Below are 26,327 nucleotides of genomic sequence, written 5' to 3' on the forward strand. Positions count from 1 at the left end.
GTTTAGAATTGTGACACAAGGTGACAGTTTTGCTCAAGGAAACATCAAGCATGTTAAATACGCTTCGCAGTGTAAGGCAGATGTGACACTGAGCATCAGGAATGGTCAATAGCAGTTTGAACGGTTAGAGGAGCAGACATCACCAATTGGACTCTGCATCGACACACATATGGTGAATATAGTGCTCAGAAAATGTGGGCAGGTGGACAAATTAATACACAGACTGCGGCCATTTAGCGACCTGGCTGCTCCCAATGCAAGGAACAATGGTGTCACACAACACCCTCCAGCAAGTTGGACAGCTTCCCCTGACACTAGCTTCAAAAATGAAAAAGACACAACTTTGCAGCATTCTCTCATGCCTTCCAAAAAGAAATAGGTTGAAACACTGTAATTGAACCTTAGACAAACGGTACAGTCACTGTCAAGCTGCTTTTCTCATTACTTACTGCAGACGAATTGAAGACATCCAGGAGGAGGAAGTTGAGCAGAGCCCAGAGTTCGTGCAGGTTGTTCTGAAGTGGTGAATCCGTGAGCAATAATCCATTTGTTGTTTTAAATTCTCTCACTATTTCAGAGAGCTGTAAATTTAGCAGATTTAAAAACATGACGGTACAAACTGGGTACAAGTTTGAATCATACTCCTGGCACAACTGTAGATTCAGACTGCATTTAAAAGTTCGCTGAACTTTTAGGTGTGTATTCGTGTCTGTCATTTCTCCAATGAATTCAGATATAGTGGCACCAAATGCTTTGCATTAGGAAGCAAAAAGCAAGTGTAGTAATAGTACATCAAGATTACAAACGGTTATCTATAACTTGCAAGACGGGAATATGGAAACTTCCAGAGCCGTCCACAATTGAATGGTATTTCTTTCAAATCGAATCAATGGTTGTGGAAGGAGCAGCTGGTGAAAAAGCAATGGTTGTGGAAGGGGCAGTTGGTTAAAAAGCAATGGTTGTGGAAGGCGCAGCTGGTTAAAAAGCAATGGTTGTGGAAGGGACAGCTGGTTAAAAAGCAATGGTTGTGGAAGGAGCAGCTGGTTAAAAAGCAATGGTTTTGGAAGGAGCAGCTGGTTAAAAAGCAATGGTTGTGGAAGGAGCAGCTGGTTAAAAAGCAATGGTTGTGGAAGGAGCAGCTGGTTAAAAAGCAATGGTTGTGGAAGGGGCAGTTGGTTAAAAAGCAATGGTTGTGGAAGGCGCAGCTGGTTAAAAAGCAATGGTTGTGGAAGGGACAGCTGGTTAAAAAGCAATGGTTGTGGAAGGAGCAGCTGGTTAAAAAGCAATGGTTGTGGAAGGAGCAGCTGGTTAAAAAGCAATGGTTGTGGAAGGAGCAGCTGGTTAAAAAGCAATGGTTGTGGAAGGAGCAGCTGGTTAAAAAGCAATGGTTGTGGCAGGAGCAGCTGGTTAAAAAGCAATGGTTGTGGAAGGAGCAGCTGGTTAAAAAGCAATGGTTGTGGAAGGACAGCTGGTTAAAAAGCAATGGTTGTGGAAGGAGCAGCTGGTTAAAAAGCAATGGTTGTGGAAGGGACAGCTGGTTAAAAAGCAATGGTTGTGGAAGGGACAGCTGGTTAAAAAGCAATGGTTGTGGAAGGAGCAGCTGGTTAAAAAGCAATGGGTGTGGAAGGAGCAGCTGGTTAAAAAGCAATGGTTGTGGAAGGAGCAGCTGGTTAAAAAGCAATGGTTGTGGAAGGAGCAGCTGGTTAAAAAGCAATGGTTGTGGAAGGGGCAGCTGGTTAAAAAGCAATAGTTGTGGAAGGAGCAGCTGGTTAAAAAGCAATGGTTGTGGAAGGACAGCTGGTTAAAAAGCAATGGTTGTGGAAGGAGCAGCTGGTTCAAAAGCAATGGTTGTGGAAGGGACAGCTGGTTAAAAAGCAATGGTTGTGGAAGGAGCAGCTGGTTAAAAAGCAATGGTTGTGGAAGGAGCAGTTGGTTAAAAAGCAATGGTTGTGGAAGGAGCAGCTGGTTAAAAAGCAATGGTTGTGGAAGGATCAGTTGGTTAAAAAGCAATGGTTGTGGAAGGGACAGCTGGTTAAAAAGCAATGGTTGTGGAAGGAGCAGCTGGTTAAAAAGCAATGGTTGTGGAAGGGACAGCTGGTTAAAAAGCAATGGTTGTGGAAGGAGCAGCTGGTTAAAAAGCAATGGTTGTGGAAGGAGCAGCTGGTTAAAAAGCAATGGTTGTGGAAGGAGCAGCTGGTTAAAAAGCAATGTTTGTGGAAGGGACAGCTGGTTAAAAAGCAATGGTTGTGGAAGGAGCAGCTGGTTAAAAAGCTTTTAAAACAAGAGCACACTACAGTCTGAATAAACAGATCTGATCTTTGATTTTCAATTCAAATATTTCCACTCCACTCTTCCACTGGTGTTAAAACCCAGAGATTAACTATCGAGCCTCAATAATTAATGGTGGAATAACTTTCCCAGAAGTTTCTGAACCCCTGGAGTAATTTGATTGAATATGGCACAGCGGTTCGCACTGCTGCCTCACAGCAACAGGGACCAGTGTTTGATTTCCGGCTTGGGTAACTGTGTGGAGTCCGCATGTTCTCCCCATGTCTGTGTGGGTTTCCTCCGGGTGCTCCGGTTTCCTCCCACAGTCCGAAAGACATGCTGGTTAGGGTGCATTGGCTGTGCTAAATTCTCCCTCAGTGTAACCCGAACAGGCGCCAGAGTTTGGCGACCAGGGGATATTCACAGTAGCTTCATTACAGTGTTAATGTCAACCGACTTGTGACACTGATAAACATTAACTTAAAAAATGATTGTCTGCATTGGATTGTGAGATTAAAGCGCTCTTTTCCTCAAGATTCACATTCCATCTGTGACAATAAATAGCCCCTTTAATTTAGCTCTTAAAGCTTTGATGGAAGTGTGAAGGAACAGTGAAAGCAGCAAATAACAATTATATTAACCATGAGTACTCAAAATGTATCATTTTCCTTCATTTCAAAATCTCTACTCCTGGATTTCCCTCCAACCTTTTGTTCCAATCTTCCTGTCCTTCGTTATCTCATTCACCAGAGAACAGTCACTTCCATCCACACTGAATACTTTTTTACTGTTCTTTGCCACTCCGTCTTACCCCGTCTTTGCATTCCCCTCTCCAGGGGAACAGTGTGCAGCAAACTTCTGTGCCTCATTTTCTGTCTGGTCCCACACATAACTGCACCTTGCTCAAAAATAACCTCACTCCATGATATGTAACCGAGAATGTGACACATGGTTTACAAAGATTTAAAGTTTATTTATTAGTGGCACAAGGAGGCTTACATTAACACGGCAATGAAGTTACTCTGAAAATCCCCTAGTCGCCACACTTCGGTACACTGAGAATTTAGCACGGCCAAAGCACCAAACCAGCAATTTTTTTGGACTGTGGTAGGAAACCGGAACACCCGGAGGAAACCCACGCAAACACGGGGAGAACGTGTAAACTCCAAACAGACGATGACCCAAGCTGGGAATCGAACCTGGGTCGCTGGCGCTGTGAGGCAGCAGTGCGAACCACCGAGCTACCATGTCGCCCCCTGCTCATGCCCCCATGCTACAAATCAAGCCTGCGTTTCTCCCCAATTCACCTGAAGATGAGGCAGAAAATGTAGCATTCACTACAATGGTAGCCATTAACTCTGGTGGTAATGGACGGGATGGGGAAGAGAGCAGAGAAAATGAAGGGAAAACACACTTACCTAAGGGTTTCCCATTTTTGATCCTGTCGGCTTCATCTATAACCAGATATCGCCAATTAAATATTTTGAAAACAGATTTCTCCCTGATGAGCATTTCATACGACGTCACACAGACATCCCACTCTCCAGGAAGGAGGACATCTCTGATGAAAGCTGCCTGATGAAGTAAGAAGTGGGTTACATTTCAGTTTTCCAAACACCAGAAATTTATTTTTCTCGAAGACAATTGGGACGCAGCAGAAACAGATCTGATCACAGGCATTAATCAGACAAATTTAGCTGAATAAAACACTGACGTTGGGATTTTCCAGCCCCGCCAGCAGTGAGCAGCGTCAAGGGCAGAACAGGCAAAGGTGGAGAGTGGCCAAAGGGCAATTGGCTCTTGGCAACTCTCCAAACCATAGAATCCCTACAGTGCAGGAAGAGGCCATTCGGCCCATTGAGTCTGCACCGACCACAATCCCACCCAGGCCCTATTCTCCAAACCATAGAATCCCTCTGTCTGGAGCTCGCTCTGCCTGTCTCTCACCCCTCTCTCCCTTTCTTTCTATTTCATGGCCTTCTCGATCTTTCTCCAGCTCTCCCTCTCTGTAGTCCAGAAGATGAAATCTCCTATTACTGGAGCGGACTCAGTCCATCGGAATCTTGCGGCTTATAGATGCAGAATTTTAACTACAGGATCTTTGGGACTCTATTAGTTAGAATAGAATAGAATAGAATCCCTACAGTGCAGAAGGAGGCCATTCGGCCCATCGAGTCTGCACTGACCACAATCCCACCCAGGCCCTATTCCCGTAACTCCACATATTTATCCTGTTAACCGCCCCCCCCCCCCTGACATTAGGGTTAATTTAGCATGATCCAATCAACCTAACCTGCGCTTCTTTGGACTGTGAGACTTTTGACGAAGGAGCAGCGCTCCTAAAGCGAAAGGCATTTGCTACCAAATAAACCTGTTGGACTTTAACCTGATGTTGTTAAAACTCTTGCTGTGAGGCAGCAGTGCTCACCACTGTGCCACCACCTCAAGATGTTCCAGTCCAGCACACGATATTCCCTGCCACTGATGGGGCTGGAAAATCCCGCCCAGAGTGTTGCAAAGCAAGGAGAGAGCAATAAATTACTATATAATTAACATATTTGCAAATTTACACTCAAACGTTGTCTGCGTGGCAAATCTCGGATTTTAGTTATGCAGAGCAAAGAAAAGCTGATCTCCAAAGCCAGTCTCAAGGAACCTTGAGGGCTGCCGTTAACACTGGCGACAGATCCATTCTCCACATGCATGTTGAAAACATGTTATTGAGAGAGTCGACGAAAGTAAATTCAATACAGTGAAAGGCAGGATTAATATTAAAGATTGAACAATGGCCAAATACAAAATCTCAATTTGTTAAGTCTAAATTTATTAAAATTGTATCCCAGGTTTGATGAGTCCTTCATTTATTTTATTTTTATTACACAAAGTGCTTGTTCACACAACGGCAATGCTAGTGGTTATTTATTCAGCAATTTAAACCAGGTCATAGAGGTTCAGAGCATGGAAAAAGCCCCTTCAGCCCAACTTGTCCATGCTGCTCTTTTTAAACCCACTTAGCGAGTCCCAATTGCCCGCATTCGGCCCATATCCCTCCATACCCATCTAACTGTCCAAATGCTTTTTAAAAAACAAAATTGTACCCGCCTCTATTACTACCTCTGGCAGCTTGTTCCAGACACTCACCACCCTCAGTGAAAAAGTTGCCCCTCTGAACCCTTTCCTATCTCTTCCCTCTCAGCTTAAACCTATGCCCTCTCGTTTGACTCCCCTACCTTTGGGAGATATTCCAAAATGTGCCGTTATGTTTATGGGTCAGTGTTTAGTGGTAAAAAGAATCTTGCTCCCCCGTGAATGAACTGACTCTCTCGCGACTTGCCCAACAGATGCTGTCTGTCCTTTGGTACCTCACCCATGCAGCTTTTTCACACACAGGTTTTGACAGCAAGTGCTTGCGGATTACTGAATTCCTATTTGGTTAATGACAGATGTGGAGATAGCAACCAGCTTTAAGAATCCTGGCTGTTTTTTCTTGTTCCGATGCTGGGGCAGCAAGGGTAGTTGTACTTTCCCACTGGGGTCGGCCAACATGTGGCAGGAGATCCAACAAGCACTGCACGGATTACTTCCACAGCGTGCAATGCATTTTCAAATTAAACTCCATGCATCAGCTGTATTTTCCAACAGTATTTTAGGGAACATAAAACACAGTTCTTACCCTTTGATCCTTGTCACGTATTAAACAAATAGCTCGAAGAGTCGGTATCCATCTGTTGAACTCAAGCATCTAGTTGTGCAGTGTAGACTTGGGGACTAGAACCATGTGAGGTCCAGGAATGTTTCTATCATGTTTCATGTCCCCAAGAAGAGCAATAGTTTGCAAAGTTTTCCCGAGACCCTGTTAAACAAAGTAAAACAATTAATTCTCTTAGAATCAAAGGCTGTTTTTTCATCAGTTGAAGCATTTCTGAAATGTACTGGAAGAAACCATTCAGCCCATCAAGTTTGTTCTGCAATTTAATTCGATCATAGCTTATCTACATCGTAACTCAATTTATCTGCCTTGGTTCCATTTCCCTTCACACTAATCTAACAAAAACCTTCGTCTCAGTTTTGACATGTCCAGAATAACCATGTCTCAAGTTTTTTATAAAATAAAAGGCTAGGTTTTGGCAGGAAGGAGGAGAAAACAAACGTTCCAGGTTTCCGCTAATCTTTGAATGGTACACCCTCGAACATCCGGGAGAAGATACTTGTTCCCTATTTACAAACATAGAAGATAGGAGCAGGAGGAGGCCATTTGGCCCTTCGAGCCTGCTCCACCATTCATTACGATCATGGCGGATCATCCAACTCAATAGCCTCATCCTGTTTCCCCCCTCCCCCCCAATAACCTTTGATCCCATTCACCCCAAGTGCTTTACCGAGCCGCCTCTTGAATACATATAATGAATGCTTCACCCCGTTTTGAACCGGGAACCTTTCACGTTCGGCGAACGTGATAACCAGTACACTACAGAGACATTTATCTTCTTAAATCCTTTAAACTAAACATCTCACATGCCTACACCAAACAATTGTTATGTCTACAATCAATGTGTATTCATACCGTTTCATCTGCCAGGATACCATTAATGCCATTCTCAGATAAAGAAATCAGCCAATTCAGTCCACGGATCTGATAGTGGCGGAGTTTCCCTCCTTTTACATCTGTGGAAGAGACCCCAAATATTTAGAGCCTTCGACCGTTGCAAGAGTCTGCACAGAATACAGCTCAAGGGGAAATGAAATCAGTGCCATGACCAAAAGGAAAAGTATTACTGTTTCAGGAACCATTGAACTGAAAGCACCATGACAGCTTGAGACAACAAAAAGCAAGCAGCACAATCCATTTGGTATTAGGGTCTCAATGTTTGCATAAAGAATGTCAGCGTTCAGACGCAGGCTCCAAAACAAAGGTGGTGATTTTCACCACGACTACTACCATTCGAGAGCAACTAAATTGACCTGTAAAAGAAGGCCAAAGTTTATACAGAAACATAAACTGTTAAACAGAGCACCTAAACTTCACTAAGGCAAGTATGAGCAAGATTGGGAGGGCAGAGTGAAGGAATGATGGTGAGGAATCAGTTTACTGGGCTTTGACTGATTTGTAAGAAATCATTGCATGGACATTACTGGGATTTTGAATATGTTATGAGTATTTGGAGCATTGCGTGCAGTTCTGGTCATCACACTACCAGAAGGACGTGGAAGCTTTGGAGAGAGTGCAAAGAAGGTTCACCAGGATGTTGCCTGGTCTCAAGGGTGTTGGCTATGAGGAGAGGTTGAATAAACTAGGATTGTTTTCATTGGAAAGACAGAGGCTGAGGACAGACCTGATAGAGGTGGACACAATGATGAGAGGCATCGGCAGGGTGGATAGTCAGAAGCTTTTTTCCAAGGGTGGAAGTGTTAATTACAAGGGGGCGCAGGTTCAAGGTGAGAGGTATAAAATTTAAGGGAGATGTGTGGGGGAAGTTTCTCACAGAGTGGTGGGTGCCTGGAATGCACTACCAGGGGAGGTGGGGGAAGCAGGCACATTGGCAACATTTAAGAGGCATCTCAACGGGTAAATGAATAGGGAGGGAATAGAGGGATACAGACCCAAATAAGGACAGAAGGGTTTTTCTTTATTTTAGTGAGGGCATCATGATTGGCACAGGCTGGGAGGGCTGGAGGGCCTGTCTTGTGCTGTACTTTTCTTTGTTCTTTGATTGGGGAAATGCCATTTGGGAGAACAGATCATTCAGCTCACCATTTCATAGGGTAAGGAACAGATTATCCATGATTCTCAACACCAAAAGGACAGCATGTTACATGTACGCAATCTGTATGATAATCCAATTATTCCTCATGAAAACAGATGTTCCTTTTCATGTGGCGCACACTAACATGTTAAAATGGCTGCTAGGACACCATCAAAAATAAGTTGCAGCAGTTTCTACTCAGTTCCTTGGGAGCATTGGTTGAGAGGGCAAAGCTGAACAAAACAAAGAACAAGGTGAAAGGCTGATATATGAAACACATGTCATACTGGCATGAGGGAGATCTTTCAGCTTTACCTGCATTTTATTCATGCTGAATCTGACCTCAAAATACTCAATATCCACAATATCCAGTCAGAAAATATGATGTCAGATTAAAAGTTAGGCTGGAGTGAGTCCGTGGTGTCTGTCAGCATTAGTAGATTGTTCCATTAAAAAGACCCCTTATGCCAATAAATACAGCCAATTAAACCAGGAGAACGGGAGGTGCTGTTTTTGGAGATTTAATTACAACAAGCTCAAATAGAACATAGAACATAGAACATTACAGCGCAGAACAGGCCCTTCGGCCCACGATGTTGCACCGACCAGTTAAAAAAAAAAAATGTTCCCAAAGGTCTAATTTTGACAAAATTGAACACTGCACATCGATGAATGGTGACTGAAAATGTGAAAGCAATTGGGAAAAGGTAGTGAAAACTGAGCTACATTAACTCATGTGTGAAATAATGAATAAAATGGCTTTACACACATGATGTGGATTCTTCAAACCTTGTGCAGACATTGGTTGCCTTGCTGTTTTCTGACAGTAGCTCTTCATCCTCTTCCTGTTCCGTACGACGATGTCGATAGCTAAGAATTAAAACTGAATTGTTTTGTGCGAGGGGTTACTATTACTTTCCAAACCATTTTAAAAGAGCTGTTACTGCAGTCAATTTCAAATCCACAATCACTTCAGAATAAACAGCACCATACAAATTATTTTGGAGATTGTGCATCACTTTTGCGGTGAGGATTAGTACATAGAATCCTAAAGTGCAGAAAGAGGCCATTTGGCCCATGGAGTCTGCACCGGCCTCAATCCCACCCAGACCCTATCCCCATGATGCCATGCATTTACCCTCGCTAGTTCCCCTGACACTAAGGGGCAATTTAGCATGGCCAATTCACCTAACCCTAATCTTTGGACTGCGGGATGAAACCGGAGCACCCGGAGGAAACCCACGCAGACACGGGGAGAATGTGCAAACACTATACAGACAGTGACCCAAGCCGGGACTCGAACCTGGGTCCCTGGAATCCAGGGGAACTGGATTAATTGTTGGATTTCACAGTGATGTGTTACAGAGCAGAAATCCAGGGGAACTGGATTAATTGTTAGATTACACAGTGATATGTTACAGAGCAGTAATCCAGGGGAACTGGATTCATTGTTAGATTACACAGTGATATGTTACAGAGCAGGAATCCAGGGGAACTGGATTAATTGTTAGATTACACAGTGATATGTTACAGAGCAGGAATCCAGGGGAACTGGATTAATTGTTAGATTACACAGTGATATGTTACAGAGCAGGAATCCAGGGGAACTGGATTAATTGTTGGATTACACAGTGATATGTTACAGAGCAGGAATCCAGGGGAACTGGATTAATTGTTAAATTACACAGTGATATGTTACAGAGCAGGAATCCAGGGGAACTGGATTAATTGTTAGATTACACAGTGATATGTTACAGAGCAGGAATCCAGGGGAACTGGATTAATTGTTAGATTACACAGTGATATGTTACAGAGCAGGAATCCAGGGGAACTGGATTAGTTGTTAGATTACACAGTGATATGTTACAGAGCAGGAATCCAGGGGAACTGGATTAATTGTTAGATTACACAGTGATATGTTACAGAGCAGGAATCCAGGGGAACTGGATTAGTTGTTAGATTACACAGTGATATGTCACAGAGCAGGAATCCAGGGGAACTGGATTAGTTGTTAGATTACACAGTGATATGTTACAGAGCAGGAATCCAGGGGAACTGGATTAATTGTTGGATTTCACAGTGATGTGTTACAGAGCAGAAATCCAGGGGAACTGGATTAATTGTTAGATTACACAGTGATATGTTACAGAGCAGTAATCCAGGGGAACTGGATTAATTGTTCGATTACACAGTGATATGTTACAGAGCAGGAATCCAGGGGAACTGGATTAATTGTTCGATTACACAGTGATATGTCACAGAGCAGGAATCCAGGGGAACTGGAGTAATTGTTAGATTACACAGTGATATGTCACAGAGCAGATATGGATGTTAAGTTTGCTGATGACACAACAATAGATTGGAAAATAAATGGTGATGAGGATGTAAGGGGACGATGGAGGGACATAAATAGTTCAGTGAATTGGCAAAGCTTCGCCAAATTGTGTTTAATGGGCGGATGTGAAAATGCACATTTTGGCCTGATGAATATAAAATACACTTAATAACTAAATGGTGCGAGATCACAACATTCTGAAGGACAGAGGGATTGGGCCGTCCTTGGGCATGAATCAAAAGGGGCTAATATACAGGTACAGCAATTAATTAGAAATGTCATAAAATGTTACCATTTATTATGAGGGAATGAATTATTAAATAGGAAGGGTCAGAAATTCCTCAGATATAGGAGCAGAATTCGGCCATTCGGCCCATCGAGTCCGCTCCGCCATTCGATCATGGCTGATATGCTCCTCATCCCCATTTTCCTGCCTTCTCCCCATAACCCTTCAACCCATCACCAATTAAAAATCTGTCTAACCCCTCCTGAAATTTACTCACTGTCCCAGCATCCTCCGCTCTTTGGGGCAGCGAATTCCACAGATTCACAACCCTTTGGGAGAAGTAGTTTCTCCTCAGCTCTGTTTTAAATTTGCTGCCCCTTCTCCTAAGACTCTGACCACTCGTCCTAGAATGTCCCACAAGACGAAGCTTCCGCTACACGTCTACTTTATCCACACCTTTTATCATCTTGTCAATTTGATCTCTCATTCTTCTAAATTCCAGTATGTTTCCAGTGTGCAAGGCATTGGAGAGACCACATCTGGAGTATTGTGTACAATACTTGATTCCTTATCTATAGAAAGATGGTAATGTGTTAGAAAACTGCCCCAGGCAACTGTGAATTCCTCCAACTGGTATTTAATGTAGACTTGAATTGATTTATTTTAAAACGGTTTATTTTAAACATATTGAGACCGGCCTGAAAGTGGTAGACTGGGGACTATCACACAAATGCTCTCAATCTGATGGTGTGGTGGTATTGTCACTGGACTGCGAGCCCAGAGTCCGAGGGTAATGCACTGGGCAGCCAGCTTCCAATCACACCACAGCAAATAGTGAAATCTCAATTCAATAAAAATCTGTCATTAAAGGCCTGGTGATGACCATGAAACCATTGCCGTTAAAACCCATTTGGTTCACCGATGCCCTTCAGAGAAGGAATTTATCCGACTCCAGAATAAGACCAGAGGATGCTGGAAAATCTCAGCAGGTCTGGTAGGACCTTTAAGTCTTTCATGTGAATCCAGGTCCACACGATGTGGTTGACTCTGGAATGGCCCAGCAAGCAAGCTGCTCAGTTCAAGGGCAGTTCGCGATAGACCACAAGCAAGGAACTGGGAAAAATCTGCACAAAATATTGGCCAGTTATTTTCAGTCTGGAAATGTAAACCTGCCGTTTCGCTCTCAGTCAGGAACAGATCTCAGTTTTACATCAATCTCTGATTTAACAGCACATTGGAGAGCTGGTGCAGACACGATGGGCCAAATGGCCTCCTCCTGCACGAACACTATTCTGTGAAATCTTAGAAAACAGGGAAATGCTGGAATTAAACTCAGCAGGTTCGGCAGCATCTGTGCAGAGAGAGAGAGAGAAACAGAGTTAACATTTCAGGTCTGTGACCTTTCCTGTGAACTGGGGAAAGTTAAAAATGTAACAGGTTTGGAGAAAGGGGCGGGTGGGACAGGGACGAAAGGAAGGTCTGTGAGACGGTGGAAGACAGGAGAGGTTGAATAAGAGAAAAGTGAACCCCCCCCCCCCCCCAGAGCCAAACTCCCTCAGAGGCTCCCACACTGCATTCCAACAAACTGAACTGGATTGGACTGAATGGGAAGTCATGGGAATGTAACCCTCACTGAACTTCATGGATCAAGTACATTTCTGGATGGAAATTAGCTGCATCGACTCCAGCCTGGTTGTTGGTGTGAAACAGGAGCTGATGTCTATCTGTGTGTGTGTGTGTGTGTGTGTGAGTCCCTGCCTGCAGCTCCCAGAGAGTTTAAAATCCTGCATCTGTCTCTCTGCAGAGCTGCTGGTTAAAGACACATTTACAGCATTTATCAGACAGAAACTTCACTCTCATTCTCTCCCTCCCTTCCCCCAGCCAGTGCTTCTGTTAAAAAAAGGCTAAACGCTTTATTTTGCAGCTCTGATCAGTGGGGAATCATTAACCATGAAGCACAGGGCACACACACACACACCCGGACACACAGCATTGTAAATCAGAAGTGGGAGTTGTAAACGCAGCAACAAAGAACTTTGCAAGATCTTGTTTCAGTTCAGGCAACTTAAGGAAAAGTGAACTTTGCAAGAATCGGCAAAGGGTGCAAACCTGTAGCGGATGGAGTCCTGGATGAACAAGTTGTACAATCCACATTCAGACCTGGCCTCTCTCTCTCTCTCTCTCCCTGGCAGTGCAGGGCTGCTGGTTCATTTAAATCCATCTTCTCTCAGCTACCAGTGCTGGTGATGTGAAGCTGGGATGGGGGGGGGGAAGGGAGAGCCTTGGGATGAACCATTTGCCTGGTGCTCACTAACCCCCACACACACAAACACCCCCCCCCCCCCACACACACTCAGAGACAGGTTGGTGTTGGACTGGCCCATACCTGGAGTAGGTGGGTTCAGGTGAGGTGGAGGCGCTGTGGTTAGATGGGGGGGGGGGTGATTGGGGAGGTGTGGACAGTTTGAGTGACTCAGTGAGGTTATAAAAAGGCTGAGGCTCCTTTGTCCAGTCTCTCTCTCCACGTGGGTTGGTAAGTATCAGGTAAGCTGTGTCTTTGTGAGTGAGTGAGTCAGTGTGTGCTTGCATGGAGTTCCAGCTCTGATATTTTAACTCCCCCCCCCCTTTCCCAGCACAAAGCCCCTGTTCCTGGATCTCTCTCCCCGCCATGGGAGAGGGGATGGAAGGAGTTGGAGAGATCACCGGGTGAAAACATGTGCGATGGTGAGTATGAACCTCTTCACTTTCTGTCTGCACCTTTCCCGCCTCAGCCCTGCTTTTCTCTCTGTTTACAGCCTCCTCTCAATCTCCCTCTCCATCTTTCTCTCTCTCAACATTTCTCTCTCTCAATCTCTCTCCCTCTCAATCTCTCTTCCTCTCAATCTCTCTCTCTCTCAATCTCTCTCTCTCTCAATCTCTCTCCCTCTCAATCTCTCTCCCTCTCAATCTCTCTCCCTCTCAATCTCTCTCCCTCTCAATCTCAGTCCCTCTCAATCTCTCTCCCTCTCAATCTCTCTCCCTCTCAATCTCTCTCCCTCTCAATCTCTCTCCCTCTCAATCTCTCTCCCTCTCAATCTCTCTCCCTCTCAATCTCTCTGCCTCTCAATCTCTCTCCCTCTCAATCTCTCTCCCCGACATCCCCCCCCGACATTCTCCCCCCCGACATTCCCCCCCCGACATTCCCCCCCCCGACATTGCCCCCCCCCGACATTGCCCCCCCCGACATTGCCCCCCCCCGACATTCCCCCCCCGACTTTGCCCCCTCTGACTGCCCCCCCGACTTTGTCCGAACCCTAACCCTCCACCTGACTTGCCCCCCCCAACATTGCCCCCCCCGACATTCCCCCCCGAATTGCCCAGCTCCCCCTGACTTTGCCCCCCCCCGAGTTTGCCCCCACCCGAGTTTGCCCCCACCCCGAGTTTGCCCCCCCTGCTACCCCTCTCCATCTGTTCCCCCAACGCCTTTCCCCGCGCCACCAACAGACCCAAAACCCGCTGCTGAGTCCCCCCCTCCCCTTACTGCCAATGCCCTAAAGATACCCCTCTCAGCTCAATCCCCCCCGAACCCCTCTCCTGAATCCACTCCCAATCCTTTTAAACCCCCCGCCCTCAGTCTCTCACCCCCAAATTTCCCTCTCCCCCCCCCCCCCGCCTCCAGCTTCCCACCCCACCGCCTCCAGCTTCCCCCCCCGCCTCCAGCTTCCCGCCCCCCGCCTCCAGCTTCCCCACCCCCGCCTCTGCCCCTCCCCCGATCCCCTCTGCCCCTCCCCCCGATCCTCTCTGCCCCTCCCCCACGATCCTCTCTGCCCCTCCCCCCCGATCCTCTCTGCCCCTCCCCCCGATCCTCTCTGCCCCTCCCCCCGATCCTCTCTGCCCCTCCCCCCGATCCTCTCTGCCCCTCCCCCCGATCCTCTCTGCCCCTCCCCCCGATCCTCTCTGCCCCTCCCCCCGATCCTTTCTGCCCCTCCCCCCGATCCCCTCTGCCCCTCCCCCGATCCTCTCTGCCCCTCCCCCCGATCCTCTCTGCCCCTCCCCCCCGATCCTCTCTGCCCCTCCCCCCGATCCTCTCTGCCCCTCCCCCCGATCATCTCTGCCCTCCCCCCGATCCTCTCTGCCCCTCCCCCCGATCCTCTCTGCCCCTCCCCCCGATCCTCTCTGCCCCTCCCCCCCGATCCTCTCTGCCCCTCCCCCCCGATCCTCTCTGCCCCTCCCCCCGATCCTCTCTGCCCTTCCCCCCGATCCTCTCTGCCCCTCCCCCCGATCCTCTCTGCCCCTCCCCCCGATCCTCTCTGCCCCTCCCCCCGATCCTCTGTGGCGCGCGCGCGCATCCTCTGTGGCGCGCGCGCATCCTCTGTGGCGCGCGCGCGCATCCTCTGTGGCGCGCGCGCATCCTCTGTGGCGCGCGCGCGCGCATCCTCTGTGGCGCGCGCGCATCCTCTGTGGCGCGCGCGCATCCTCTGTGGCGCGCGCGCGCATCCTCTGTGGGAAATGTGGGAAAAGCTAACACACCGTAAGCCTTCTTAACTACCCTATCAACCTGGGTGCCAACTTTCAGGGATCTATGCACATGGACACCCAGATCTCTCTGTTCATCCACACTGCCAAGTATATTACCGTTAGCCCAGTACTCTGTATTCCTGTTCCTCCTTCCAAAGTGAATGACTTCACACTTTTCCGCATTAAACTCCATTTGCCACCTCTCAGCCAAGCTCTGCAGCTTATCTATGTCCCTCTGTCACCAGCCACTTCCCTCCGCACTGTTTTCAACTCCACCGACTCTGGTGTCATCCGCAAATTTAATAATCCATCCTTCTACGCCCTCATCCAGGTCATTTATATAAATGATAAACAGCAGTGGCCACAAAACAGATCCTTGCGGTACACCACTAGGAACTGAACTCCAGGATGAACATTTCCCATCAACCACCACTCTCTGTTTTCTTGCAGCAAGGCAATTCCTGATCCAAACCAGTAAATCAGCCTCAAGCCCATGTGTCCGTATTTTCTGCAATAGGTTACCATGGGGAACCTTATCAAACACTTGCTGAAATCCATATACACCACATCAACCGCTTTACCCTCATCCACCTCTTTGGTCACCTTCTCAAAGAACTCAATAAGGTTTGTGAGGGACGACCTACCCTTCACAAAACCGTGCTGACTATTCCTATTCCAATTATTCCTTTCTAGATTATTATAAATACTCTCTCTTATAATCCTTTCCAAAACTTTGCCCACAACTGAAGTAAGGCTCACGAGTCTATAATTACCAGGGTTGTATCTACTCCCCTTCTTGAACAAGGGGACAACATTTGCTATCCTCCAGTCTTCTGGCACTGTTCCTGTAGACAATGACGACACAAAGATCAAAGCTAAAGGCTCTGCAATCTTCTCTCTCGCCTCCCAGAGAATCCGAGGATAAATCGCATCTGGCCCAGGGGACTTATCTATTTTTACCCTTTCCAGAATTGCTAACACCTCCTCCTTATGAACCTCAATCCCGTCCAGTCCAACAGCCTGCATCTCAGTACTCTGCTCGACAACACTGTCCCTCTCCTGTGTGAATACCGACGAAAAATATTCAGTTAGTGCCTCTCCTATCTTTTCAGATTCCACGCACAAATTCCCACTACTGTCCTTGACTGGCCCTAATCTTACCCTAGTCATTCTTTTACTCCTGACATACCTAGAGAAAGCTTTTGGGTTTTCCTTGATCCTATCTGCCAAAGACTTCTCATGTCCCCTCCTGGCTCTTCTTAACTCGCTCTTTAGGTCAAAGATGCGGGTTCAACATTAGAAACATTGCGAAATGTCAACGCCCAGATACTGACTGTTTTTCACCCATTCAGATGAATGAAGGACATTAAGGTCCCTGTGTTTAAAGTTAATGCCAAGCTTCACTGGTGAAAGAATTTTGAAGTGAGAATTATATCCGTACATTCTTGTTCAAAGCGGGGACGCTGCTCACTGCACCACAGGTCACTCATGCAGTCAATAGTAGTTCGTTATCTGCTTATTCTAAAGACTGCGGAGTGAGTGACAAGGCCATCAAAGACACCTGCATATTGTATCAATGCCTTATACAGAACCATGAATGAGATGTGAGGTTTACAATCAATGGATACTCTGTGATACTCAATGGCCTATTCCTGCTTCTAGTTTCTTTGTTTCTATGTTGTCACTAATATATTCCACACCTTCCATCCAGCCAATTGACACAACCAGTCACACACGGATTCTGTCTTCCTGTGGTATGATCCACTTTAACATGCTTCTTGCGGCCTGGAGCGATGGATCCTGATTGTTCGAAGTCAAATTTCTTTCCATGATATACCTGACCATAGAAATCATAGAAATCATAGAAACCCTACAGTGCAGAAGGAGGCCATTCGGCCCATCGAGTCTGCACCGACTACAATCCCACCCAGGCCCTACCCCCACATATTTACCCACTAATCTACACATCCCAGGACTCAAAGGGGCAATTTTTAACCTGGCCAATCAACCTAACCCTCACATCTTTGGACTGTGGGAGGAAACCGGAGCACCCGGAGGAAACCCACGCAGACACGAGGAGAATGTGCAAACTCCACACAGACAGTGACCCGAGCTGGGAATCGAACCCGGGACCATGGAGCTGTGAAGAAGCAGTGCTAACCAGTTTGCTGCCGTGCCGCCCCAAAAATCATTCCAACTCTTACTTCCTCCCCCTGGTGTATCCTGGACAGATATAATGTTGTTACTCAAAACGGTGGGGCCGGCTCCGAATGTATTATCTTTGGACAACAGGTCCTGAAGTGCGAATTCTATCCGTAGATTCCGGCTCAAAGGTGAGGACGCTGGCCACTGCATCACAGGTTCCTCATGCAGCCTATAGTAGTTCGCTATCGACTAATTCTACAGACTGGCGTGTGAGTGACAAGGCTATCATATAATAATCGAAATGCGCAGCCAATTCCGTGTCAAACTGTTTGCGTGCAGATACCACTGCTCTCATCCGGACACGTGGAGAGTATTCCTTCCGGTTCTTGAATTGTGTCTAATAGATTGTGGAACTGAGGTGGCATTCGTGAGGCAGGTTAGCAACATGGAATACGCGAACTCGCACCTGACATTGCTGCATGTGCTGCTTGATTTTCAGAAGTCTGATTAGAAATTAACACCGTCTAATAATGAACAAATATATCCACTCCTGTGGAAAAACAACACGGGAGAATAGGGAGAAAATTGCAGCTGCCCGCAGAGGCCTTTGTATCATCGACAGCACCACGTGAGCTGCATGAAAATTGGCGGCGGGAATATGTTGTGCCTTTGTTTGAGAAGGTCTCCAGGGAAAAGCCTGGGAACTACAGGCTGGTGAGCCGAAAGACGGGACTGCTTAAGTTTCAAGAAATTATTCAGAGAGACAGGATCGACAGGTATTTAGAGAGGAAATGAATGATTCGGAACAATCAGCATGGATTTCTGAGTGGAAATTCATGTCTCGCCAAGCTGATTGAATTTTTTGAAAGGGTTAGCAAGAAGGGAGATGAGGGCAGTGCAGACCACGTTCTCAATATACACTTTAGTGAGGCTTTTGCCAAGGCACCATAATGCATTTTGCTGCATGAGGTTAAATCGCACGCGATCTAGGGTGAGGGAGCCAATTGGATGCAAAGTTGGTTTGATGACAGAAGACAGAGAGCGATTAAACAGGGCTGTTTTTCTACTGGAGGCCTGTGACCAGTGCTGTGCGTCAGGGATCATTGCTGTGTCCGCTGTTATTTGTCATTTATATTATTGATTGGATGAAAATTTAGGAGGCGTGGTTCGTAAGTTTGCAGATGACACCAAGATTGGTGGCAGAGTGGACAGTGAAGACGGTTATCTCGGATTGAAACAGGATCTTGGTCAATTGGACCAATGGGCCGATGAATGGCAGTTGGATTTTAATTCAGATAAATGTGAAGTGATAATTTTGGTGTCTTGAACCCAGGGCAGGACTTACTCAGTTAAAGTTAGGCGTAGGGGAGAGTTATAGAACAAAGAGATCGAGGAGTGCAGGTTCATAGTTCTTTGAAAGTGGAGACACTGCTGGACAGGATGGTGAAGAGAGCATTTGGCATGCTTTGTTTCATCGGTCAGAACATTCAATACAGGAGTTGGGACGTCTTATTGAAATTGTACAAGGTATTGGTGAGCCCACATTTCGAATACAGTGTACAGTTGTGGTCAACTTATTATGGAAATAATGATATTCAACGAGAGAGAGTGCAGAAAAGATTTTCTACGATGCTACCGGTGCTTGAGGTTTTGAGATTAATGGGGAAGCTGGATAGACTGGGATTTTTTTCCGTGGAGCAGGAGGCTGAGGGCTGATCTAATACAGATATATAAAATAATGGACGGCATAGATAAGAAAGATAGTCAACATCTTCTCCCAAAGATAGGATAGTCTAAAACTAGAGGGCATAGGTTTCAGGTGAGAGTGGAGAGATAGAAAAGAATCTAGAGGGTCAATTCTTTCACACAGAGGATGGTCAGTTTCTGAAACGAGCTGCCTAATGCAGTAGTAGAGGCAGGTACAATTTTATATTTTAAAAGTCATTTAGACAAGTGCATGGGCAGGATTGATGCGAAGGCATATGGGCCAAATGCTGGCAATTGGGACGAGCTTAATCGTGACAACTGGGCAGCATAGACCAGTTGGGGTGGAAGGGCCTGTTTCCATGATGTAAACCTCTATAACTCTATGACTCTATACTGAATATGAAGCTGAATGAAATTAAAAAGTAAAGAAATACAGAAGGAATGCTCAGCATGCCAGGGCGCATCTGTTGGTAGGGGCGGGGGTAGATTTGTTGCTTCAAGCTCATGTCCATTCCTGATATGGTTCAGCAATCATTTGGGATTTGTTTTCTTTTCCATTGGTTGTCCGATGCTGCAGCTCCTCCTCCTGTTGTGCACGTGTACAGTTGTATGCTGTCGCTCCACCAGGCTTGCACAACATTTTCACATAGGCCTGGTGCTGCTCCTGGCAGCATAGCAGAACATCTTCTCATTGAGCGAGTCATTGATCATTTGCTTGACGATAATGGTAGAATACTGGACCTTGAAGATGGAGTGGAATCTATAATTTCTGTTGGCCCAGAGAGCCACATGGAATACTCATTTGCTCTTTTCTGGCTCTAGGAATTTCAATTGGTTACATTGATTGCATTGCTGATGATGGCTTTGTTGTTCTATATTTACTTCATTACTTGAATTCATGTAGCACTGTTTCGGGGCATGAACTCGATTCTCCACAGCATGTGAACATAGTAAATAGAAGGAGTCGGTAATTCCTCTCTTAGCACCTGCTCCGTCATTCCTTTTGATTATGGCTGATCACGAAATTCAAAATCCTGATCCCAACATCCCCCCATATCCCATTATCAAATGAGCCCCAAGAGCGATGCCTAACTTATTCTCGAAATCACACAACGTTTTGACCTCAACTACTTTCTGTGGGAGGGAATTGCACAGATTCTCCACTCTATGGCTGAAAACATTTCTCCTCAGCTCAGTTCAAAAAGGTTTACCCCTTATCCTCAAACCATGACCCCAATTAATGAATCTCCCATTTTCGGGAACATTCTTTATGAATCTACCCTGTTTATTCATGATAGAACTTTCTGAGGTTCCATGAAGTCCCGCCTCTTCTAAATCCTAATCAACTTAGTCACCCCTCATATGACGTTATTCTAGATGACCAATGTAGAAAATAACCACTATATTTGCATGCTCAGGAATGAACTTCAGAGGCGGGAGGCAGAGACATTGGCTCCAACTATTATTTTACAAACATGAGGTAACAATCATTTGGTATAAGTTCCCGTTTATTTATGCTTTATTCCTCTAATTATAACGTTCATTCGAAGTTTTCTAAAGAAAGAAACCTTTCAGATGCTTTCTCTCTCTTTCTTCGCACAAGTTTTACCAACTGATAAAACAAAAATAATTCAAATGTCAAATCAGTTGGAAATATCTCCCCTGTCCAAAAACGTTTTGACGTGGAGATGCCGGCATTGGACTGGAGTAAACACAGTAAGGAGTCTAACAACACCAGGTTAAAGTACAACAGGTTTATTTGGTAGCAAACGCCACTAGCTTTCGGAGCGCTGCTCCTTCATCGGGTGAGTGGGAGATCTGCTCATAAGCAGCAAACAGGGCATATAAGGTTGTGGGGGTTACAGATAGTGTGGCATGAACCCAAGATCCCGGTTGAGGCCGTCCTCATGTGTGCGGAACCTGGCTATCAGTCTCTGCTCAGCGGAGGAGATGTTCAGAGTACCCTTCATCGTCCAGTACTTCCCCGGAGCGGAGAAGCTACGACATCTCCACCGGAGCCTTCAACATGTCATTGATGAGGACGAACATCACGCCAAGGCCATTCCCACACCCCCACTTCTTGCCTTCAAACAACCGCACAACTTCAAACAGACCATTGTCCGCAGCAAATTACCCAGCCTTCAGGAGAACAGTGACCACGACACCACACAACCCTGCCACAGCATCCACTGCAAGATGTGCCGGATCATCGACACAGATGCCATCATCTCACGAGAGAACAACATCCACCAGGTACATGGTACATACTCTTGCAACTCGGCCAATGTTGTTTACCTGATACACTGCAGGAAAGGATGTCCCGAGGCATGGTACATTGAAGAAACCATGCAGACGCTACGACAATGGATGAATGAACATCGCTCGACAATCACCAGGCAAGACTGTTGTCTTCCTATTGGGGAGCACTTCAGTGGTCACGGCATTCGGCCTCTCATATTCGGGTAAGCGTTCTCCAAGGCGGCCTTCACGACACATGACAGCGCAGAGTCCCTGAGCAGAGACTGATAACCAGGTTCCGCACACATGAGGACGGCCTCAACCGGGATCTTGGGTTCATGTCACACTATCCGTAACCCCCACAACTTGCCTGGACTTGCAAAATCTGACAGGCTGCCCTGTCTGGAGACAATACACATCTCTTTAACCTGTGCTTAATGCTCCCCCCACTCACTTTGTCTGTACCTTTAAGACTTGATTAGCTGTAAAGACTCGCATTCCAAACATTATTCATTGTTCTGTAAATTGAGTTTGTGTCTTTATATGCCCTGTTTGCTGCTTGTGAGCAGCGCTCCGAAAGCTAGTGGCGTTTGCTACCAAACAGACCTGTTGGACTTTAACCTCGTGTTGTTGGACTCCTTGCTGCACAAACGTTTTGTCATGGTCAACTGTCTGCCAGGCTCGCTCTTTCATCCTGACAAACGAACCTTGGATATTTCTTGATGTTAATCTGATGTATGGTACTGTCAGTTGTCCCAGGGTTAGCAGATGAATAATCGTCAGTGTTGGATCAGTAATTGATAGTAATAGCGTCTTTTGTGGCTATGTTACGACCAGCGAATGAAAAATGCAGTCCCCCTAACATTATGAGAGGAGCAGGAAGATGTGGTCGATGGTGAGTGCAAAAAGGAGGATGTTGACATTTCAGGACATGGCGAGATAGAAATGTAGAAGGCATTTGAGTTTAAGATTTTGAAAAAACATTAAGGTAATCAAGTCCCCAGGAGCAGATGGGGGCTAACCACGTATACTGAGAGAGGGGAGGGAAGAAATTGCTCAGGACTTTGCCAAAATCTTTGCATCGTATTTAGCCATGGATGAGGTGCCAGAGGATTGGAGAACAACTAACATAAAACAGAGAACATAGAAAAGCTCCAGCACAAACAAGTCCTTCAGCCCACAAGTTGTGCCGAACATATCCCTACCGACTCAGCTTACCTATAACCCTCTATCTTACTAACTTCCATAAACTTATCCAAAAGTCTCTTAAAAGACCTTATCGAATCTGAATCCACCACCACTACCGGCAGTCGATTTCACGCACCCACCACTCTCTGAGTGAAAAACCTACGCCAAAATCTCCTCTGTACCTACTCCCCAGCACCGGAAACCTGTGTCCTCTTGTGGCAACCATTTCAGTCCTGGGTAAACGCCTCTGAGAATCCACTCTATCAATACCTCTCAACATCTTATACACCTCTATCAGGTCACCTCTCATCCTTCGTCTCTCCAAGGAGGAAAGACCTAGCTTTCTCAACCTATCCTCATAAGGCATGTCACCTAATCCAGGCAACATCCTTGTAAATCTCCTCTGCACCCTTTCTATGGTTCCACATTCTTTCTGTAATGAGGCAATCAGAACTGGGCACAATACTCCAGGTGGGGTCTGACCAGGGTCCTGTACAGCTGCAGCATTATCTCCCGATTTCTAAACTCAATTCCTCTGCTGATGAAGGCCAGTATTCCATATGCCTTCTTAACCACAGCCTCTACCTGCGACGCGGCTTTGAGTGTCCTATGAACCCGGACCCCAAGATCCTTCTGATCTTCCACACTGACACGCGTCTTACCCTTAATATTATTTTCTTCCATCCTATTCGACCTGCTAAAGTCCAGCAAGGAAATCATTTTGCTGACCAGGTGAAACCGGATTGGGAGTGGACAAAGCCTGTAGGGTTAGCAGCAATAGCAGTTGAGGACAGTCCAGATATTGATGTTAAACACGTGCAGGAACAAGCAGATGAAGAGGAAAAGGAGAATGGAAAAAAATATAGAGAATGGAAAGGTGATAATGGATTATGGAGGAGAGAAGGGACAATAATAGTTCCTGAAATAATACAGCATTAGCTGCTGAAGACTTATCACGGAATAGTACACATGAGCAGGGACAGAATGCTTGATTTCTTGAAGAAATGGGAACATTGTCAGAGGGTCTGAAGTGCACCCTAGTGGTACCAGGACGTCCCTGCAAGATTAAAATGGGAAGTCAACTCAGACCCAAAGGACCCTGGGAGAATTTACGAATGAATGTGCCAGGGCCATTCCCACGGGTACAGGGAAAGCGTACTGTTTAGAAATTGTAGACTAGTTTACTCGATGGGTTGAAGCATTTTCATGTAAAGATACCAGAGCTACAACAGTAGCTGTGATATTAGCAAGTGAGAGAATACCCAGGTGGAGAATGCCTCTTCAGCTGGATTCTAATCATGGAACTCATTTCACGGTATGTGTAGGGGCCGGGGGTGGGTGTGGGGGGGGGGGGGGGGGTGGTGGTGGTGGGTGGGGGGGGGGGGGTGCGTTGATAGAGCTCTGCCGTATGTTGGGAATAAAACAGAGGTTTCACATGCCATAGCACCCTTAGAGTTGAGGGATGGTCGAGAGGATGAATTGAATATGGAATGATCTAATAGACATGCTACATTTACTCATGAGGAAGTTGATCGCGCAACAGCAGCACCGAGATTGGACTAAATTGGTGGGACAGAGTACTCCTAAATTGCCTTCACCAGGAGATAAGGTAATGGTGAAGCTCATGACAGGCAAAAAGGGGCTAGGAGATCGCTTGGAAGGGCCTATTGATGTGTTGGTTACAGGGCAGACATGTGCCCTAATTGGTGAGAAGTGCGACCCGCGCTGGAAACACTGGACTCAGTGAACGCCGTTGGTAAACCCCAAAATTCCAAACCTGACCCAGCGACTGAATGGTTTAATATAATAGTATAAGTGGCGAAAATCTGATTAGATCAAATTTATTCTGATTGTTAAATTTAAGCTCGCGAGGCCATCTGAATTCTATTACAGATTATGTGCACAGAAGGTCTCTGACCTGCCACAGCTACAATCAAGGCACAGTTCCAATTAAGTTCGACCGGACATCCCCCAATGCGGAAGCAAGTCAAGTCGTGAGCGCATGCAATTGTGGCGCAGTGATTGTGCAAGTTTTGTAAACAAGCTGTATTATTACCTGAAATTGATCAACAATTGTGTTTGATTGTAAGACAGAAGTTGTAGAGATTGTTGTAATGAATGCTTGTGATTATGTCTTGTTAGTATTGAACGTACAGATTTGGACTCAGGTGGGACCAGCAACTGAGCACCTTCAGCATTCCCCTCGGGTGGTACTTGTTAATACTTACGAATATATGGGACAAACATATGCTAGATTGACCAGTCAGGCGAAGTGTTGTGTATGTTCGCACATCCCCATACATGCAGGAGGGGGAATACCATTGCAGCCAATGCCCTTAACATGGTCTGAATTAGTAAAGGTGGATCAAACAGCCCGGAATTCCATGCATCCTGGACATCCAATATCAGGATTCATCAGTACATGGGTAAGTGAAGAATTTCATAGCAGTGAGCCTTGCGCAGCGAAATTAAGTCATAGGGAAACCAGCTCCTAGTTTAGTTTTGAAACAGCCAACACCAAAACCAAAAGGGATATATTGTGTTTGAAACATGGAAGGCCAAGGGGAAAACGTAGGCATAAGTGAATGTGACCACATGATATATCGAACCATCTGGCTATGCCTGAATCCACCTCGTAATGATCAGTCTTGCAATATTTCTTATTGCTGCAGAGGAGGCAATACTTATCCAACTCTCAGTGGAAAGTAATGGATTTGTGGAGAGAGGGCATTTCCTTGGCTCCCTGTCGGATGGAAGGAGTTGTGTTACCTTGGATATGCATTCCCATGCATATATCACATTCCTAAATTCCTTCCCCTGCCAAGACATCGACGAGGTTTTCCAGCAACACAATGGTACTTTGGCATATTGTTTTCCCAATATGGAGTAGCTCAAGCGATCTGTGAAATTCTGGTTCTCCACTCCATTTTGGAACAAGTCGCCAGTGATGCAGCAACTGCCATTGCTAAGGTTAATGACGAGATGGTAACCATGCAAACGGTGTTACTTCAACACAGATTAGCATTAGATCATGTCTTGGCGGCAAGGGGCAGGACTTGTGCAGTGATTGGATCAGAATGTTGCACGTACGTACCAGATAGTTCAGAAAACATATCTAATCCGGTTAATCATTTCAGGAAAGAGGTGGAAATACTCAAATACCTTGTACCATTAACCTTAGGTGCTTGGCTCTCACGCTGGCCGGGCTACTTGGACACATCAATCCTACAAGCGACTGCAATATTTTTCATGGTGTTCTTGGAATTGATGGTGCTTGTCAATGTAATTAAGTGTGCTTGTGCAAGGTTGTCGAAGTCCACAGAAGGGATGGTACCAGTGATGACAGTTAAGTTGAGCAAGCAAGATAAGAAGGGACCAGTCATACTTCAGGACACAGGAACAAGGATTGGGACACTTTTATTTGAGTGGCCTTATCTTGGGCTATAGCCAAGGGCCAACAACAGGGACTGATGCGGGGGGGAGGGAGGGGGAGTGGTGGTATAGAATTCTTAGTGTGTGACCCTTCATTTTAGTTTTACTAACGTAAGTAGACTGGGTTAAGGTAAGTAGAACGTGTCTGATACACATATTCACAATGTGCCTGGGACAAAATATGCAAAAGGTATTGTAAACTGCAAAGGTATTATAAACTGTACAACCACAAATTAACCAAGTATTATAAGCTTAAATGGTATTTTCAATATATATGTATTGTGCGCCTTGGCAGGCTTCGTTCTGATTGCAGCATGATGGTAAATGCAGTGATAGACAGGCCGAAATCTTTTGATATAATGGAGCACAGAAAGGCAGCTTCTGTTATCTGGTTTTGGCTATGCAAAAGCCAAGGTTAATAGGCCTACTATTTAAGGTAGTAAATTCGCTCATGGGTAGCGAGGCGAGATAAGTCTCTCAAGCTGATAAAGGAGGCCCCGGTTCCAGCGAAAGAGTAACTCCTTTCACCAACTAAAAATCCTAAGAT

General features: G+C 45.9%; 1 pseudogene; it reads right to left on the reverse strand.

Moving 5' to 3' along the window:
- Nucleotides 1-449: 449 nt before the first annotated feature.
- On the reverse strand, nucleotides 450-25,731 carry LOC144482177 (SWI/SNF-related matrix-associated actin-dependent regulator of chromatin subfamily A member 5-like; annotated as a pseudogene).
- Nucleotides 25,732-26,327: the final 596 nt, after the last annotated feature.

The sequence above is a fragment of the Mustelus asterias genome (assembly GCF_964213995.1).
Source record: "Mustelus asterias chromosome 26 unlocalized genomic scaffold, sMusAst1.hap1.1 SUPER_26_unloc_9, whole genome shotgun sequence".
Lineage (NCBI taxonomy): Eukaryota > Metazoa > Chordata > Chondrichthyes > Carcharhiniformes > Triakidae > Mustelus > Mustelus asterias.